Source organism: Passer montanus, unplaced genomic scaffold, assembly GCF_014805655.1.
Source record: "Passer montanus isolate IOZ18808 unplaced genomic scaffold, ASM1480565v1 scaffold23, whole genome shotgun sequence".
Lineage (NCBI taxonomy): Eukaryota > Metazoa > Chordata > Aves > Passeriformes > Passeridae > Passer > Passer montanus.
In genome coordinates, this window is record NW_024366926.1 from 1264522 (window position 1) to 1282015 (window position 17494).

The following is a 17494-nucleotide window of genomic DNA, read 5'->3' on the forward strand; positions in this document are numbered from 1 at the left end:
TTGGGAGGCATTTCTTTGGAGGCCACCTGCAGCCACAGGAGCCCAAATTGCAGCACCTGGGCCTTCAATTCTGGCATTCAGATCCAGAGCTAATGCAGGTGATCTGCAGCACGGCCCCTTTCCCTCTGCTCTGCACCATTATCTGTACTTGCCTGCTCAAGGCACTTTTGAGCAGTCAATAGCTTCTACTGGTCTCATTTCTCCTCTTCCCACTCATTCCGCCTAGGAACCCAGTCCTGCTTTTCTCAGAAATGCTTCCATATCTCTCCACTAAAGGGAGACTGTGTCTTAGCCAACAGACAGTATTTAACATATTGCAAAATGTTTATTTTCAACTAATTTACACTTTGTTATTCTTGCAGCCATCCATCTATTACATTTTTTCAAAGTTCTTCAGATGGGAATGGAAAGCTAGATCCCAAGACTGTAAAATAAGCTTCCACCAGGAAAGGTGTTCTGTGGATTTCTCTTTTAACAAACAGGGAAAGGATTTAAAAGCCAAAGAGAAACACAACAGTGACGACAGCCCTGACAGAAACCTGCCTGATAATTCCTGCCTGTATTTCAACATCCCCTCAGCCACAGCACATAATACAAGCATTCTCTTATGAGCAGACTCAGTCAATATTAATTAAAGGCACAGGCATTTTAACATAGCCACCAGGCTGCTTTCTCCACCTTTGTGACAAAGGCATCACTTTCTCACTCCCACTCTTCCAAAATAATCTCCATCTCTAAGTAAATTTACATTTCAAGGCAGAGTGCAGAAGGTCTCCAAGAACCTCATTAAAGTTCTCCTTTCACTGGGGCAAGACAAATGTTTTTATTTACCAAAAAACAAGCGGAGTCCCAAGCCGGGGCAAACGTCTGCCTCAGGAAGGAGAGAGGTGAGAGGCTGCACTGGTGGGCAGGTTTCACTGTCTGCAATTGGCTTTTGCAAAAGGTTAATCCCTAACGTGCTTCAAGGAGGCAAACACCAACCTGCTGTACATGCAGCTGCATACAATGGAAAGATTTTTATGGCCAAGGACAAAAAGGTCAGGGATGCTCATCACGTTCACATTTCTCCTGGAAAGCCATGCTGAACAGCAAGCTCCTGAATACGGGCCTCTGTTCACACCAAAAGAAGCACAAACTAAGCAATATAAAGCTGCAGGTGCTAGGAAAGGGGCAGGAAAGTACAACCTGCAGCTGCTGTAAGGGACCTCGTTTGTCCCAAGCATCCCATACATTTCCTACATTGAGCTATCAAGCTATGAAAAAACCATGCCATTAATAACTGGATTTGGTAGATGTGTGGTTTATAGAACACTAAGGCATGAGGCCTGATAAATAGAAAGAAAAGCATTTTTGTGAACACTACTGCAAAGCAGGACATTTGTTGCCTCCAATACCACAAGCACTTAAGTTGAGCCTCAAAATAGTTAGGACATTTTTTAGATCCCATCCTTTAGATCATCCTTGGGAAATTCCTCTACCTCCTAGTAGAACTGGTGAGCTAATCTTGCAACTGAACTACACCACACTATACAGCAAAGAGCAGAACAAGAACAAGACAGGCTATTCAGGCTATCAGTGCCTGCATGACTTCTACACACCCTAGGATCCTTCTTTTTCCAGAGGGACTGGCCTCAGCTGATCCAGATCCCATTTTAGAGTCCCCACTGTGTCACCTCAATGCAGATGCAGCAGGAGCTCTAAGGAGAGGGAAGGTGTGAGTTGTCACTGCCCTCTCTGCACACATTGTACAATCAAGCCCCTGAAAATGAGGCAACTCAAGCATGAGATACCAAAGGAGTTACCAAGGACAAGTTCCCCTGCAGATTATTGTGCTGAGGGAGCTGACCCATGAACAGAACTGCCTTCCTCAGCATCTGGGCTAGAAGCAAAGTCCTTTATGAGCACAGCTGGCTGAACAAACTGGAGGAATCAGTTGCTTCCAACTCGGTGATAGCAATGAGGATGGAAGAAAAGCTTACATGAAGTGTAATACCAAAGGCAGCAGAAGGAAGACTGAAAATTGAGATGGAAAAAATAGACAATTTAATTATCAAAGCAAGGAGTATCTTCCATCCAGATCTAACAAGTTACCACCTAACACTGAATGAGTACTACAGCTCTAATTCCATCTGGCAAGAGACTTGTAGATTTTGCTGAAATGATACAAAATACCATCCCTGCAAATTACTCTGCCACTTTTACCTCCTCCCAAACCTCTGCACAGCTATGTTTTTGGTCAACTGTCCTGACCTTTGGTATAGCCAGAGCTGAAACAGATGCAGCCATTCCTTCCCCGTTATTCTCCCATGCTTCTTCTCTAACAGCTCCCATCTCAGCAGCCACTCTATTCAGATAAAAAGGTTGACAGCTGAACTATAACACTGGAAAGAGAAGGTGCCACAAATAAACCTTCAGGTCATCTGAAAATTCTCTGAGAAACAACCACAATAAATCCCAATTTCTTTCTTGACTTACATTACCAGCTTTTTGCTCAGAGCTGTGTATCAGAATATCCTGGAACACTATCATACTTCAGTATGTTATTTCCTGTCTATTTACAAGAACAACAGTTTACCCTCTAATTCTTTTTCACTTCATCCATTTCTAAAGCTGAGCATATCTGCTGCATTAAAATCTGTCTCACAGCAGGCTTATGTTAAAAAAGCAGTGATGTTTGTGAAGTCTCTAACAGAGTAAGCTGATATTTTGTTTGAAGTATGAGAGTTACATTAATTTTCCTGTTTGCTGACAACTTTTCAAACTACCACAATTCTATGCCCCTGTGATCTGTAACAGCTAGAGCATGGCTGCAGAACAAATTTAACACATTCTTGACTTGTTCTAATTCTGATCTTATTTTGGGAAAGTCAAGAGGCTTTTTCCTTAACTCTGTGGTTCATTTTTGATGGGGAAAAAAACTCCAAAACACACCCATAAATTATCCTGCCTTGTAGGACTTACTGAAACAATTCTCTCCAAGAAAGAAAAATAATATCTGTTTCTGCTATCTAAAAAACTGAGACTCCAGAACCAGGCTTCTCTTCTGTCAGGAGCACTGGGAATTAATTCACAGCACAAGATGACATATGCACAGGCTCTTCCAGAGCAGACACAGTGGAAATTTCTCATCAGGAAGCACTGCCCTGCCCCTCAGCTAGAAATGCATTATAGCCACAGGTCCCACAGCTCACTCTGAGGAATTGACCAAAGTTGAAGTTTCCACAATGCAGGTAAATTTCAGCAGACCCAAGCTTTTGGAAAGAGATTCCAGCATATGCTGCAGGGATGTAAACAAATACTTTGTAAGACTACGGATCACAGTGCTGGCAAACCCATTCAAAATGAATACAACAAACAAAACAAAACACGACAAACTTCATCTGGTGATATTTATGCTGGGAGAATTTGTAGTATAAATTTTATACTTGTAGTATAAATTTTTGAAAAACTGACTTTTCCACCTCACCATGAACACAATGTCCTTTTAAACACTGCTGCTCCTTTTACTTGCCCAGTACAAAACCCAAGAGCACACAGAGTACCTCTGCTCCTTACTGCTGCTGCTCCTTTCCAGTCCCAACCTCTTTTCCAGTTTTCCAGGATAGTGTGGCTGCACTGGCTTGTCCCAGCTCAGCCCCACCTTCAGCTACCAACAGACCATACCCGTGCAGCTCTCCAGCACTGGTCCAATGTATGTTTTATTCCCATCAGGGCAGCTCAGACTGCTGCCTGAACAGCCCTGGACAAAGATTACGCTGCCACAGCGGTTTGTACACGGAAGAGCCATTTCTTGTTAATGCCTCTGATGTCTGCAGCAGCGTGAAGCTGCCTCACACAGCCCCGTGCCCTGGACATGGGCAGGGGGAGTGTGATGGAGCTGCCAACCAGGCAGCTGGCTGCCAGCCACAGGAGAGCAGCCTTTCCTTTGGGGCTGCTGTCTGAGGCTTTTTTAAATCCCACTTTACAAATGGAAGCTTTGATTTGTCAGATGTAAAAGTGGCCTGCAAGAGGGGACGGCAAACTACTTAATTCCACTGTGTCATACAGGTTTAGATACACTCACTTCTTTTATGGTATATGAGTACACAACCACCATCTTCTCTGGATATTAAGTGTCAAGCAATGACTCCAAGGAGATTCTTTCAACTTTAGTCATGCCATTCAGATCACAGTGTGGTTTCAGCTGCACAAGGAGACTATTTTGAGTGCTCTGAATATATACAATGCACTTAAAATTAGTCAAAATACTGATCCAATACTTCAATGAGTTGGTAGCTGCAGAAGTAGATGAAATAGGTAGAAAACCCACAGGCGCATGTAACAGAAGGGACAGACAGCATGGCAGTGGTTTTGTTATCATAACACTGAGGTCAATCCTACAGATTACAGAAAAAGAACATGCCTGTCATCTGGTTTTGGAATGCTTGGATCTCAGTGCTGAAAATGCTCAGGTACCTACCACCAATAGAGTGTTATTCAGTAAATTACATTTTCCGGACTAAAGCTACATTTTTATCCTTAAGCCTGTAAGTTCTCCCCAAACTGGAAGCTAACAAAGCACTACAGAAAATTTTAAGCAGCGACATCTCAGCATTTCCTCTTCCAGATCCAGTAATTAATCAGCTATGCAGTCCTGCATCTGGCATGCTCAAGAAGCCATTGCACGGTCAAGAAGCCATTCCTGATCCAGACTGTCTTTTGCTGAAAGTCATAGAAAAGGAAAAAGTAATTATTCTTATTCTTATATAGGTACTCCACCACTGGGAATACTACCATGAACTCTGAAGACAGGCCATCAGAAATAAAGGTCAGGTCCACTCTGTCCTGACCCTGGTTCCTGACTGTTTAAGTGAACACACTTTCACTAATTCATAATAAGATGCAAGAGAAACATTGGTTCCATCTGCAATACAGCAGACACAACACAGGCAGACTACCGGAAAAAGGGATAAGCAGCAGGAACAATTGTGGGACTTTCCTGCCCCAAAAAACCCTGATCTTTTCCAAGCTGGAAGAGTTCTCACACTAAATTCCCCTGCCTGTATTACCAACTTGCTGTCACAATAAAGGAAGTTTCAAACTTTCCGGCAGTATAAAAAAATACAAAGGTATTTAGATTGCTAACACTGATTTCCTATAGGCCTGACAGCCAGCAGAGGCATGGCCAGGTGTGAGGCCAAAGCTCCCAACGCCTGGTTACAGCAGGGCTCATTTGGGGCTGCTGCATCATCAGGTAGCTACGGATGCACAGTGTTACAGCAAGCACCAAGTCACTTCCGCTGTGTAAGTTCCATTTCAACAACCAGATCACTCTCACATTCCAAATTTAACAGCAAAAACCACAGGAGATAAGGCAGAGTGTCCCCCCTAATGCAAAATAAACACACCCATTTCTTATACAGAATGACATATACCAAACCCATGTCCTGTGAAACAATGGGATGAAAGCTTCACCTTGCAGTGTCTTGCTATGCCATAGCTGACACACTCCCCACTCCAGCCTCCTTCAGTTCACCTGGCTGGCTGGGATGGTTTGTTTGCTAATACAGTGCTTCCCAGTATTTACACAGCAGATCATGAGCCTGCCCCTCTTCATTTTGTCCTTACTTTCCTGTGGGTTTAAGTGAGTGTCACCAAAACCTGCTCTTGTTTTAGATTGTTTTAAGTCACCCCCTGATGTATCACAATTCTTCATCATCAGCCAGAATTATCAGTTGGTAATTCTGTTAAAGTCTCTAGGCAAGAATTCCAAACAATTCTTAGTGATAACGGCTGTTTCAACAACTATCCCGTGCCAGCACAGTTCAAGGCCACAGGAATCTCTAAGTGTCTCCAGCCTTCCCTGCTTTAAGGAGGCTTTCTTGGGGCAAAGCAGCTCCGCTCCCACAACAGCAACATGCTTTTTTCTGTTGAGCTGAAATAAAAAGGAATTGTGTCCAAGCCTTCTTTCTAGTGTCTCTGCACACACAAAAAAAAGTAATTTATTTTCTAGGAAAAAATATGTGAGCTGCAAATGTCAAAGCAATAACAATATAGAGTTAATTTCTCATCAATTCTCATTTCACCTAAATCAGCTCATCCAATTTGTTATTGCATGACTGCGTTTACTATTATATCTATTTAACATGTGCTGGGTAAAATAAAGTGCCAAGGGCTTCAAGGAAATGAAGGTTTTGCCTTCCTTGTCCCAGCTGCTCCTGGCTTCTTTGCAACTTTCACAGTCAAGAGTGTGCTTTGTACAAAGGCAGTCGTGCTTCAGCTCCCAGTGAAGCATTTCAGAGCACCAGCAGCAAGGACTGTCTTCCCCTGGCACTTCTGCACTGCCACTCTGACATTTGTTCCAGCACCTTATTCCCTCTCCTCTCAACAACAGAGCAGCTTGTGCTGTCCCCTCTTGCCTCTGCATTCAGGATGCAGAATAAAGCCTCCAAGTCTTTCCAACCTTGTCATTAGAGCCATTCTACTTTCAGGAAAAATAAACTACCAGGTACTCAAGGGTAAAAAAGTGTGTGTGGAGCTCGGTTGAAGGGACAGACAGCTTTTTCACACAGCTGTGAAAGGACAATGATGCCCTGTTAAGCTTCCTTCCTTGGTGGTCCTTAAAGCTAGGCATCACATTTATATTGTTATCGGTACAAATGGCAATTTCTGCTCAGTTCTTTGTGCTGCCATTTTTCTGATAAAGCAGTCAACAACAACACAGCTGGAAACAACACAGTGGAAATCTGTTTCCACTTGAACTCGGGACAGAGTGAACAACACCTCTTGATCAAAATGGGACTGAAAGTCATCTTACATTCCCTCTTCCCAAAGCCTCCAGTGACTGGGCCTGGCACCAGCAGCCTTGAAGAAGGGTCTGTCCCTGCCAGCCCGTTCAGTCTGCTCTCTGTCTTCACCAGGCATAAAAGGCAACAGCCTGACAAGTGCATTAAAACTTTAAGCTATCTGAAGGCAGCCAGACAGCAACTTCATGTACAGACCCCCCAGGGGACTCTTCTTTGATTTAGCTTCCTAAAATAGCTCTTTAGCGGGGATTGAGGCTTTCAGGGGTTGCTTGTTGCTTTTTTAACCAGTTCTGAAAAGGCTCCCTCATCCATAGGCTTTTGTTGCTTTCAGCAACTTACAGGTCAAAAAGCAGAAGATGTACTGACAAAAGAAACCTGACCTACATCTTGCCTCACTCTGCTGGGTTACATCGTTCCTATGCATGCTTATGTAAGAAACAGAAATGGTGCACACCAAAGAGGGTTCAGGAATCACAGCCTCTGCTGCTGCCTCTTCAGTAGCTTTTCACCCAGCATTGGTGAATTCCTGTAAAATTTCTCTACCATATTTCCCTCTTTCTGCAAAAAGCAATTAAGGGTATTTATTGACCTCACAGGGGAGACACAGTATTTCAGTTAATTATATCTTGTAAAGTCTCTACGAATACCCAGTGAAAGGCTTTGTAGGATTGTGAAGTGCATCATAAACTCAGAAAATGTACCAGCAGAGACACAAAGGTCATACCTGAAGTGAAGTATATCAAATAAGTATCCCGCCGTTTAAAGAAAAAAGTTGTAATTTAAATAACTACAACATGCTGTCCCACCATACCTTAACTGAAATTTTACAGGACACTCATCAGAAACACAGCAATTTTACATGCTACTTGGTGAACTGGAAGGAATCTAAATAGATAAATAAGGTGATTTGCAATAAGTGATAACTGTTAGAAACCACTAACTATAAAAGTTGGTTTATTGTTTGCTTTAAAAAGAGAGTGAGGGCCCACACAAGCAGAAATGGCTCTCACTACTACCTCTTGCTATCTTCAAGTAAAAGCCTGCTTTCAGTTTTGGTGTTAAAAGCAGAAATCAGCTCCTTTCAGTAGAGAGCCTGAAAGCTACCAGTGCCTGGGTTCATACAGGGTTGAAGGACAGGACTCCGGAGCTGCAGGGGAGCAAACAGGCAGACAGGGGCAGGGGGTGTGTGCCAGGGCAGGGGACAGGCTGCTGCTTCTACCATGGCAATCTGCTGGGTTAGCTGTAGATTTTGCCCCCAAGGGATTTCACACTAAACTAGGATCCCATGCCCCGACTTAACAACGTGCCAGCTGCCAGCCGGACCAGCCAGCATCACAAGTCAAGTCACGGATCAGGGCACATACCTCAGAGACCTTGATGTAATAATTACACAGCAGTGACTGCACCATTTCACAAGTACCCACTGCTGCCTCGGTACCCTTCTGCTAAGCAAAAGGATTCAAATGCACTTGGGACCACAACTTGACCACCTTTAGAGGAGGAGGTGAGGATGACTCTCCCAGGAGAGCCTGGGCACTGCACAGCTGGAGTCCTGCTGGAATGCTGGCCCACAAAATGTTTTTAACAACTCACTTAGATGCCCTTAAGGTTACTAAAAGTGTATGCAATTTCTCATGTTCTCTGCCCCAAACCCCCACAGCATTTGTTTCTTTCCCCTAAGAGTCCTCTCTATTCCACGTGTGAACCTCAGGGTGTTAGGTCAGGTTTTGTAAGGCTGGGAAGGAGTACAGGAGTAGGCTGATGCACTTGCACAGCTGCCTCTCCTGTTTTGCCTGATGAATATCACACCGTTCAGGGCATTCAAAGCCCTTTATAAAGCAGATAGATCCCACCAGTAGCCTCACACATTAGGACCAGACAAGGACTGCTTAAAGTAAGAACTTCTTTAGTGAAGGATCTCAGCATCTTCTATTTCTCCGCTGCTCCCATCAGCTTCTTCTGCTCTTAGGGAGCATCCTACCCTTCACCTCTCCCAGCCACAAAGACACAGGCTCTGCCACGTACCAGGGTACCCCAGGGGAATGGCAAAATGAGATCTGCCTTTTTCAGGCTATTCCTCCCATCTTTTAGAGGCAGCAAAAAGACAAAGATAAGTCCACGTTCATTTGTTCCCCTCAGGATGTCAGTACTGGAATGCACTGGTTGTGGCCCAAGATTCACTCCTGCCAGTAGTGATGATCACAGTGTGATCTGGGCACTCTGATTTCTGAAGAAAGAGCATGTGAGATGCAGCTTCCACAGGCTGCAGAAAGGCAGATGACACCGTGATTCAGCACTGAGGTTGCTTGCTGGCTCTATCTCCTCACGATTATCATTCTGTTTCTGAAAAAAAACCCCAAAACCTACAGTTTGCTTAAACCTGACCAAGTGACCTTCTATTGCTCTGGCACCTCCTTCTAATGACTGCAAAACTTGGTTCCAACCACAGAATTTCTGATTCACTCATATGTGTCCAAAAATCCTACTTACAGGCTTTTGCCAGTGGCAACCAAGATGAAAAAGCTATTTGTGGAAATGAGAAAGACACGATGATGTGGAAGAGGGAAATATAACAATCAGGGCATAATCTAATTCCACAAGAATGAATTCTACTTTCAAACCTCCTCAAATTAAATTTAAATGAAGAAAGTATTTCCTTAGAATACATTTCTCATTTGAAGCAGCCACAACTCTCCTGATTCTGAGTGCCTAAATAAATATATTGCACACACCACTTTTAGTAAGGATAGATTTTTCCATTTTATCTTTGACCATTTATAGCAAGCTCCAATTGTATTGCCATCTTGCCCATATTTTAAGTCACTCTGGGCCTATATTTTACATCTTCAACCAAATTTTATTTGTTTTCATGTTAGTAGCACACAGTAACAGAGATGTCCAAAACCACTACCCCTCCTTTTACACTGAAACAAAGCACTCAATGGCAGGCCATGGGGGGACATGAAAAAAGGATGCCAAAGTACACTACCTCTTTCCTCTCGTAACACAGCACCATTAATTGGCTCCCTAACTGGCTGAAGTTTAAAATCCACAGACAAGCATGGTGAATTCTTACTGTTAGAAGAAACATTTTGTTCACTTAGTATTGGAAACCTAGTGCTTTCCTCATTACAAATACAACGCATTTGCAACGGAGATATCCCAGGGGGAAAATAAAGGAAACCAAATGAAGTTTGAAGCAGACTGCAAAAAAGGAAGCTGAAACAACTGCTGGATGTTGTTAGCTCTTCCACACATATTCAGGAAACACTCTTAGCACACAGACAGCTGAGTATTACCTGGATTTTTCTGCATGAGAATGGTTCAAAGCTGCATTAGGGGACATTTAGACTGGACAGTAGGAGGTATTTCTTGACTGAGAGGATGGTTAAACACTAGAATAGGCTTCCCAGACATATGGTTGTTGTCCTAAGACCATTGCATCTGGACAGTGCCCTTAATAATACGCTTTAACTTTTGATCAAGTGAAGTGGTCAAGAAGTTGGACTGTATGAGCATTTATAGGTCCCTTCCAAATGAAAAATTCTCTTCTATTTCTATTTTATTCTAGCCCATACCATCTCTAAACATGTGATGCTTATTTTTCACAAACATTCTTTGCTACTTCTAGCTGCCTCATTTTTATTTATGGCTAAGTATAAAACGTCAGTTCAGGTATTCTCTGACACCTTTCTCGTCCACAGAAATAGGACTTTTTTAGTTTTGTGTACAAGGGTCCCTCTTTACCCTGTTGCCAGATAGGCTGGAAAGTGCATTGGTCCTGCATCTAGCTGCATACCTGGAAAAGGGGAAGGTTTCAGAGCAGCTCTTGTGACAACCCAAATGACCCCAACATGTTCCCGGTCATTTTGAAAGTCTGACACTTCCTTTTATCACTAAATAAAAACCTTGCATTAGTCACAAAAATCTGTTGCCAAGAGAAGGTTCTAATTGCTTCTCTGCCAGCAGGAATGAATGCTGAGAACTTTCAACTTTTTATATGCATGATATTAGCAGATTCATAACTGTATCTTGGAAAAAGAGGAAGCTGCAGTCTGTGGGTAATGTTCAGGTTAAGTACTTCAGTAATCTGCTACCATCTGACATTCACAGACAAAAAAAGTCAATGACTTCATTTAATGATTAAAATGAGTTTGGTTTTGTATCAGACTTGGCTTAAGAAGGATGAGCGGGATTAATTAGAAAATTATGTTTAATTTATAAGCCACTTCTTCCAGAATTAGCTAACAAAGATCAGAAGGGGAAAAAAAATCAAAAAACCCCAGAAATCTTTTTTAAAACAGATTACATAATTGTGACTTACTGCCCTGCATTCAGAGGACATGAGAATGAATCTGACACCTGCTCATCTTTAGCCATAGTTCAGAAACTACTTATTTCTCTGAATGGACATTTAAATGACAATATCAGTCTGGACTTTACAGTTTGCTTTTGAGCTGCATCACTTGGATTTATGGCCTGCAAGACATATCAGGTGCAGAGCTTATGTGCAATCCATCACTTCCCAACTGGTACAATAAAGCCAGAAAGATACTTCACCTCCTTCAAATGAGATTTCTGACCTGTCTCACAACCTGCACAGACACTGAAGTACAAGTGTAACCCCATTTAGGAAAGAGAAGCCCAGAGGCAGCAGCAGGTCACCCTGCAGAGTACAGGAAGGGAGCTCTATCCATGAGCAGCTCCAGAATCAGGGTGTTAAAACACACCCTTGCAGCACCACCTTCTCCTGGGCTGATTTGTGACCAGCAGCACAGCATCTCACCCACTCACCTAACTAAAAGGCTTAAGGGTGTGAAGGAAAAGAGGGGTTTTATACCCAAATATTGTGTATATACATCTTCACATCTTAACAGTTCTCAGAAGCATTGCAACTCCCTTCTTCCCTCTTATATTCTCACTACCAAACACCAACTGAACTGCTGCTACTTTGGGCTGTCCTCAAGCAGGGTAGTAGACAGCATCTGCAGGCAGCTGAGAAGGACTGCAGCATCTCTGAGGTAATGGAGTTTGTCTTTTGAAGGCCACGTGTCCTTCCAACACAGAGGTACCAGAGTATCAAAATCAGACAATGCAGTTAGTCACACAGAGTGTCCCCTGTGCCAGGCTGATTCCAGCATGTCCCAGACACAAACTGCACTGCTCACCTTAAAGGTGTCAGGATTATACTGTGACACAAACACTACAACATGCCAGTGAGTATTTCTAGAAGTGGGTTGTGTGGTATCTGCCCTTGAAACACTCAGCCTAACAGGACAAGTAGATGGAAAGACACAACGCTGATCAAGAAATACCCAGTCAGCCTTTCCAGCAGTTTGGTAGAACTTGTGCATTTGATCACCATAAGCAAACACAGAGCTTTCATCTACACTGACATGTACAGCATGTCCCAGAGAAGTGCCCTAACACTAAAACATTTGTCACTGAAGTTTTAATAAAATCTCATCCACCTCTATTTTTGCCAGAAGAAAACCCAAATGATTCATCTTAATTACTCTGAAAGTATAACAAGTTCTAAACCATGCAGACTCAGTTTACTGAATTCAGGCCATGGAGTAATTTACTTTTCATTCTACTTGCCTTTGTTTTAGTAACTAGTGCTGAAACTGGCAACTAGTGATGAAGACTATTTCTGGAGGATAAAAATCTGGATTGGCCAGAACCAGAGAGAACAAAACAGGCTATTTGAATTTTTTTTTTTTTAGACAAGCACCAAAGCATTAACTATTTCTTCTCACATGAGCATGACTGATTATTAGCCAATTATATGGAATAATTTAATGCACAAATAAGCCAACACATGCTATAGCTACTCTGCTTGCACCATCTGCGCTGTTAATATATAAATGCACAGATCTAACAGGAGTACACTAAAACCCCCATTATGGAAGTGCCACTCCACCTGTATTTTCAAACATACCTTAAGCACAGGTAGGGCAAAGAATGTGACCACAGCAGCAGAGAGTAGTTTGGTAATACACATTTCTAGTACACGGAGAAGACTGCTACAGCAGCTCACATGCTGAAAGCCCAGCAGGATCTATGGACACAAAGTTCATGGGAATTCAGCAGTTCCCCTTCCTTTTGTTTTTTCTACCAAGTAACTCAAGGGAGGCAGCACATCGAGCTATTTTAAGATAATGGTATCATTAAGGGTGAAACCCACGTAGTTATTTTAAAACACAACAATACAGCTAAACTGCATCAACGCTCACTCCAAAGCCTGGGTCTGACTCGGAGGCAAGGAATTCACAAGCGCTGCACAGCCGGGTTGAAACAAAAGGGTGCAAACGCGAGACAGCAGAGCACTGCCCCGCTCCCCACGGCACTTCACACAGGCACAACTTTCCCTGCCGAGCCCCGCTGCGCTCCGGCACCGCGTCCCCAGCAGGCCGGGATCCTCGTTCTTGGGGCACGCTGGCGGGGCTGTGACACAGCAGCAGCTCTTGGAAGCGGGCAGGAGGCGGGCGGGATGCAGCCGGGATCGGGCGGCCCATCCCGCCGGCAGTGCTGCCGTCCCTGCGGGGCCGGAGCGCCGCGGAGCCTCCGGCGCTCACCTGGCACGGCCGGCCGAGCCCGCCCTGCCCGGCCCTGGCGCCCGTCCCGCCCGTGACTCCACCGCCCAGGAATGGCGACCACCGCGCCCAGGAGCAGCCCCCGAACCCCCCGGGACCGGCTGCCCGCGCCCGGGACCGACCTGCGGGGAGCGCCGCGGCCGAGGCGGGGTCCGGGGCGCAGCGGCGCTGGGGCGGGGGGCCGCTCGCACTCGGACACGGCCCGGGCACCGCCGCAGCCCCCTCGGCCGCTCGGACCGACCCCCGGCCGGCCGCGTCCCCTGCCCGCTGCAGCTCCGACTTGTCCCCGGCTACTCACCCAGGCACTGCCACCGCGGGGCTTCCACCAGAGCACGACGCCTTCCGCTCGGGAAACTTATCTCCCTCCCGCTACTGCCATTTGCTAACTTGCCTAAAGATCCTGCAAAATCCCAGAAAAGGCTAGGAAACGAGAGGAGACGACTTAAAAGCTGACGGTCAGGACAGGAATTTATGGAATGAAATCTTTAAGGGCAGGAGCAGATAGAGCCAGCCAGCTAACGCTTTCATGCCCTGACTCCGGCCAGCAGCTTCATTTCGTGGGCAGAGCGAGGCTTAGGAGATGATTTAAAATACCTGCTCCTGGCGTGTTCCTCTGTGCATCAGCCGGAGTCCCGGCACAGCCAGCACGCTGCCGTGCCTCTCCTTCTGCCTTTTCCAGCAGACCCCTCACGATCGCGGTGTCACGGTTCCCCAGGCCTTACAATCAAGCAGTTTGTTGTAAGGGAACTAAAAATAGCACTGAATTTTTCACTGGAGCACTTGCTTGAGTGAAGATAGTGCCAGTCAGCCCATGCATTAGTGAGCTGTACAGACCTCTAATACAGCCCAAATCCTCTTGGAAATATGGCCATTGACTTTTTTCAAAAGATGTTCTTTCTTTTTTTTCTTTTTTTTTTTGAAAGACAGCACAAAATAAATCTTCTTTCTGACCACTAAAAGACGAACTGAGTGGGGTTGTTTTAAGAATATCCTCGGGAAAGAGTGAGTCACTTAAGCTGCTTTTATGATAAAAGATCCCTGGAGGAAGTATATCTCCTTAGTCTCTGAGCCATTCAGAGATCCACATGTCCTCCTGCAAATCAAAGTTGCACAGTTAGGTTTGTGCTGTTTGTTTGTAATAGTATGAGCACCTGCTTCCACTGTCGAGTTAGGACTAGCATGGGAAACAGAGCAGGATTTTGTCCTGGCCAACACCTCAAGAAGATCACTATCAGAAGCATATGTCCTGAAGGGCACTGAGTAAGGTCAGCAAAAAAGTCTACAAAATGGCCCATAAGGAAAGTTTATGGCACAGGCTGACCAGCCCAGAAAAAAAAATTCTCAGGAGGAATTATTTTTTGCAAAGCTTTTCATTGCTGTGTCCTGAAAAAAAATCACTGAAGACCAAAGTTGCAGAAGACGTCATTCAAGACAAAGATGCCAGAGCTGCTGCCAATATCTGAGCCAGGATGGCAGATGCAGATTTGAATGTAAAACTTCCAGTCTGTGGATACCAGCCTCACACTGTGTCGCACAAAGAAATGGGAAGGGGCAGGTGACGGCTGGCAGCAGCCACTTGTGGCATTCTAAAAGGCTGGTAAAGCCACAGTGATTCTCCTGGTAGTTGCTCCAGCCGTGAAGTGTGCCTAACAACACGCCAGGATGTCTGAACCACAACAAGTTAAGTCTTATTAAAATACATATATTTCAAAGGAAGATTTTAGGATAGGAGTAAACACGAAGAAGTTGGAGACTTACTGGGAATATCAGAGGAGAGATGCTGGATTTTGTTTCATTTTCGTATGAAGAAGCTGACTGTCTGGTAATGTAAAATTGTCTCCCACACTTGTTTCCCTTCATAAGCCTTTGAGCATTCCTTGGAGTTTATTTGTTCTGCAGCAGAATTGCAATATTTTTGCCCTTGTGAAAGGGCTGGCAAATTCTTTCTTCTCTTTTCTAGTGCTGACCCAACATGCTGGAAGGCATCATATAACATCTATGTAGCAGCAGAGGTAGCCACAAACATAACAGTGCTATGTCTTCATTCCTGCTCCACTCGCCAGCTATTATTTATAGAGAGAAAGAGCATTAACCCAGCACAACATTCTCACTAATTTAGTCTCACTTCACCATCTGTTACTTCCCGTGAGTTGATCCTAATGAGAAACTACTTCAAAACACATTGGAGGACCAGCTGCACCCAGTGAAGTCACCACAGGAGAGAAATACTCCCCTCCTAATACATCATATACCAATGTTACAAAGCAGCTCCTTCCCCACCAAAATCCATGGGAACACTGCTGTTAATATGAACACAGCCCTAGGTCACACACTCTTGCAGTCATGTTGAGCAAGTATCACACTCAACACTGTTTTTCTGAATAAGTCACAATTCTACTCAGTTGGACGGGCAATGAGAGAGTTACAGACATCACCCGTCCCCCAGGTCTGAGCAGCCTGCTTTCTGGAGCTGCTTCTCCACCAGTGAGTTCATGGAATGATCACAGAAATTGGAATCTCCCCAGGAATAACATGTGACCATTACCCCTCACCTTTTCCATGCAACTCCTTGTAAAAAGAACTCTCCATCTTTACAGGCACCCTTTAAATACTGGAACATGTGATATAAGGCCTCCCTTAAGCCTTCTTTTCTCAGTACTGAACAAACCCATCTCTCTCAGCCTTTCCTCATATGGCAGCCTTCCCAGTCCTTTGATCATCTTTGTGGCACTTCTCTGGACCCCACATGTGAGAGGTCACCAGCCTGAAGAGGAGCTGTTTACCAGCACCTCCTGGGTGCTTCCTGCCAGCCAGTCCCCAACATCTGCAAAGACCACTTGTCTAGTCAATAATGTGTCTGTTTGTCCAGGAGGGGGCTGTGGGAAACCCTATGGAAATCCCTGCAGAACTCCAGGTAAACAATGTCCACCGCCTGCCCCCCTTGGACCGAGCAGTTCCTTTGCCACTGAAGGTGATCAGCTCTGTCAAGCACAATTTCCCCTTGGTGAATCCATCCTGGCTTTTCCCAATCCCCTGATTCATGTATCTTGTGATAGCTCCTAGGAGGATTCCTTTGGTAAATTTCCTAGGAACTGAAGTATCACTGATGGGCCTGTAATCTCTTGGGTCCTCTGTTAAGCCCTTCTTATATATCCGGGTGAGTTTAGCTTTCTTCTCTGATGTCCCCTGATCTCAAAGATTAGGGAGAGCAGACTCGCAATGAAACCATCCAGCTCTCTCAACACCCTCAAATGGATATTATCAAGGCCTGCTGATCTGTGGGGTCAAGCTCCTGAAACAGTTCACACACCAGCTCTTCCTCCCCGGACAGCTGTGGGTTTGTGTTTGCACCAATCTGGATTGTTGTTCCCAAAGCCTAGGATCCAGCAGTGCTGGTGAGATGGAGGTGAAGAGAGAGTTGAGAACTTTTCAGTGTTGCTGATGACTAATTCACCTCTCCTGTTTAAAAGCAAGCCAGTGATGCAAGTATTCAACAATCAGCCACTCTCCAAAGAGTCAGATGTTGGCTGACACCATGCATGGAAAGACGAGTGGAAATACTGGACCACAGCTGCCAAGATTTAGAGTTCACTACTGAACTCGCAAAGAGATTGCTACTGCCAAGGCCCTGCAGACAGCTGAACCACATCACAGCAAATATGCACCATTTTCCATTTGAATTGCTGAGGTTAAACCTCTCTGTCCTCCGGAGAAAATTCCTTCCGAACACCCACCTAAATCAGAGTATGGTGTCCCATATAGTGGTGGGAGACACTACAAGATGAGTTTGGTTGGAAGCCAACCTGTAAGACTACTGCATATTTTGGTCAAAAGCACACGAGGAGGAACAATACAATGCCCTGGAAAACAGTGGTTGCTTTTTAACCGTTTGAGACACAATTCCAAGGCTTTGTGCTGTAGGATTCCTTACTACAAATCAGGTTTAGCCTTAATCCTCTCTGTTACTGTACCTAAGTGAATCAGCTGGGCTTGGGAGTGCACTGAAGAAACCCAGGAAAAAGTTGTGCCATAGAGTCCCTGGGTCCACTTGCTCTCCCCAAGGCTCAGAGGGGCAGAGTCTGAACGCAAGTTACCACTGCCTAGATAAGTCAC

General features: G+C 44.8%; 1 protein-coding gene across 8 annotated transcripts in view; it reads right to left on the bottom strand.

The window, feature by feature from the left end:
- Positions 1-17494, bottom strand: part of ARHGAP24 (Rho GTPase activating protein 24) — a 245854-nt gene that overhangs the window by 57153 nt on the left and 171207 nt on the right. Inside the window, exons 1-2 of one of the 8 annotated variants that reach the window (XM_039710493.1) lie at positions 13680-13929; positions 12727-12846 (exon numbers count right to left, since the gene is read on the bottom strand). The exons of 4 other annotated variants lie outside the window; for them this stretch is intronic. The gene's annotated coding sequence lies outside the window, so the exon portion shown is untranslated. Of the gene's footprint in view, positions 1-12726; positions 12847-13503; positions 13650-13679; positions 13930-13975; positions 14262-17494 lie in introns of those variants that run through there. 3 more of the 8 variants (XM_039710490.1, XM_039710492.1, XM_039710494.1) reach the window with 3 other exon arrangements.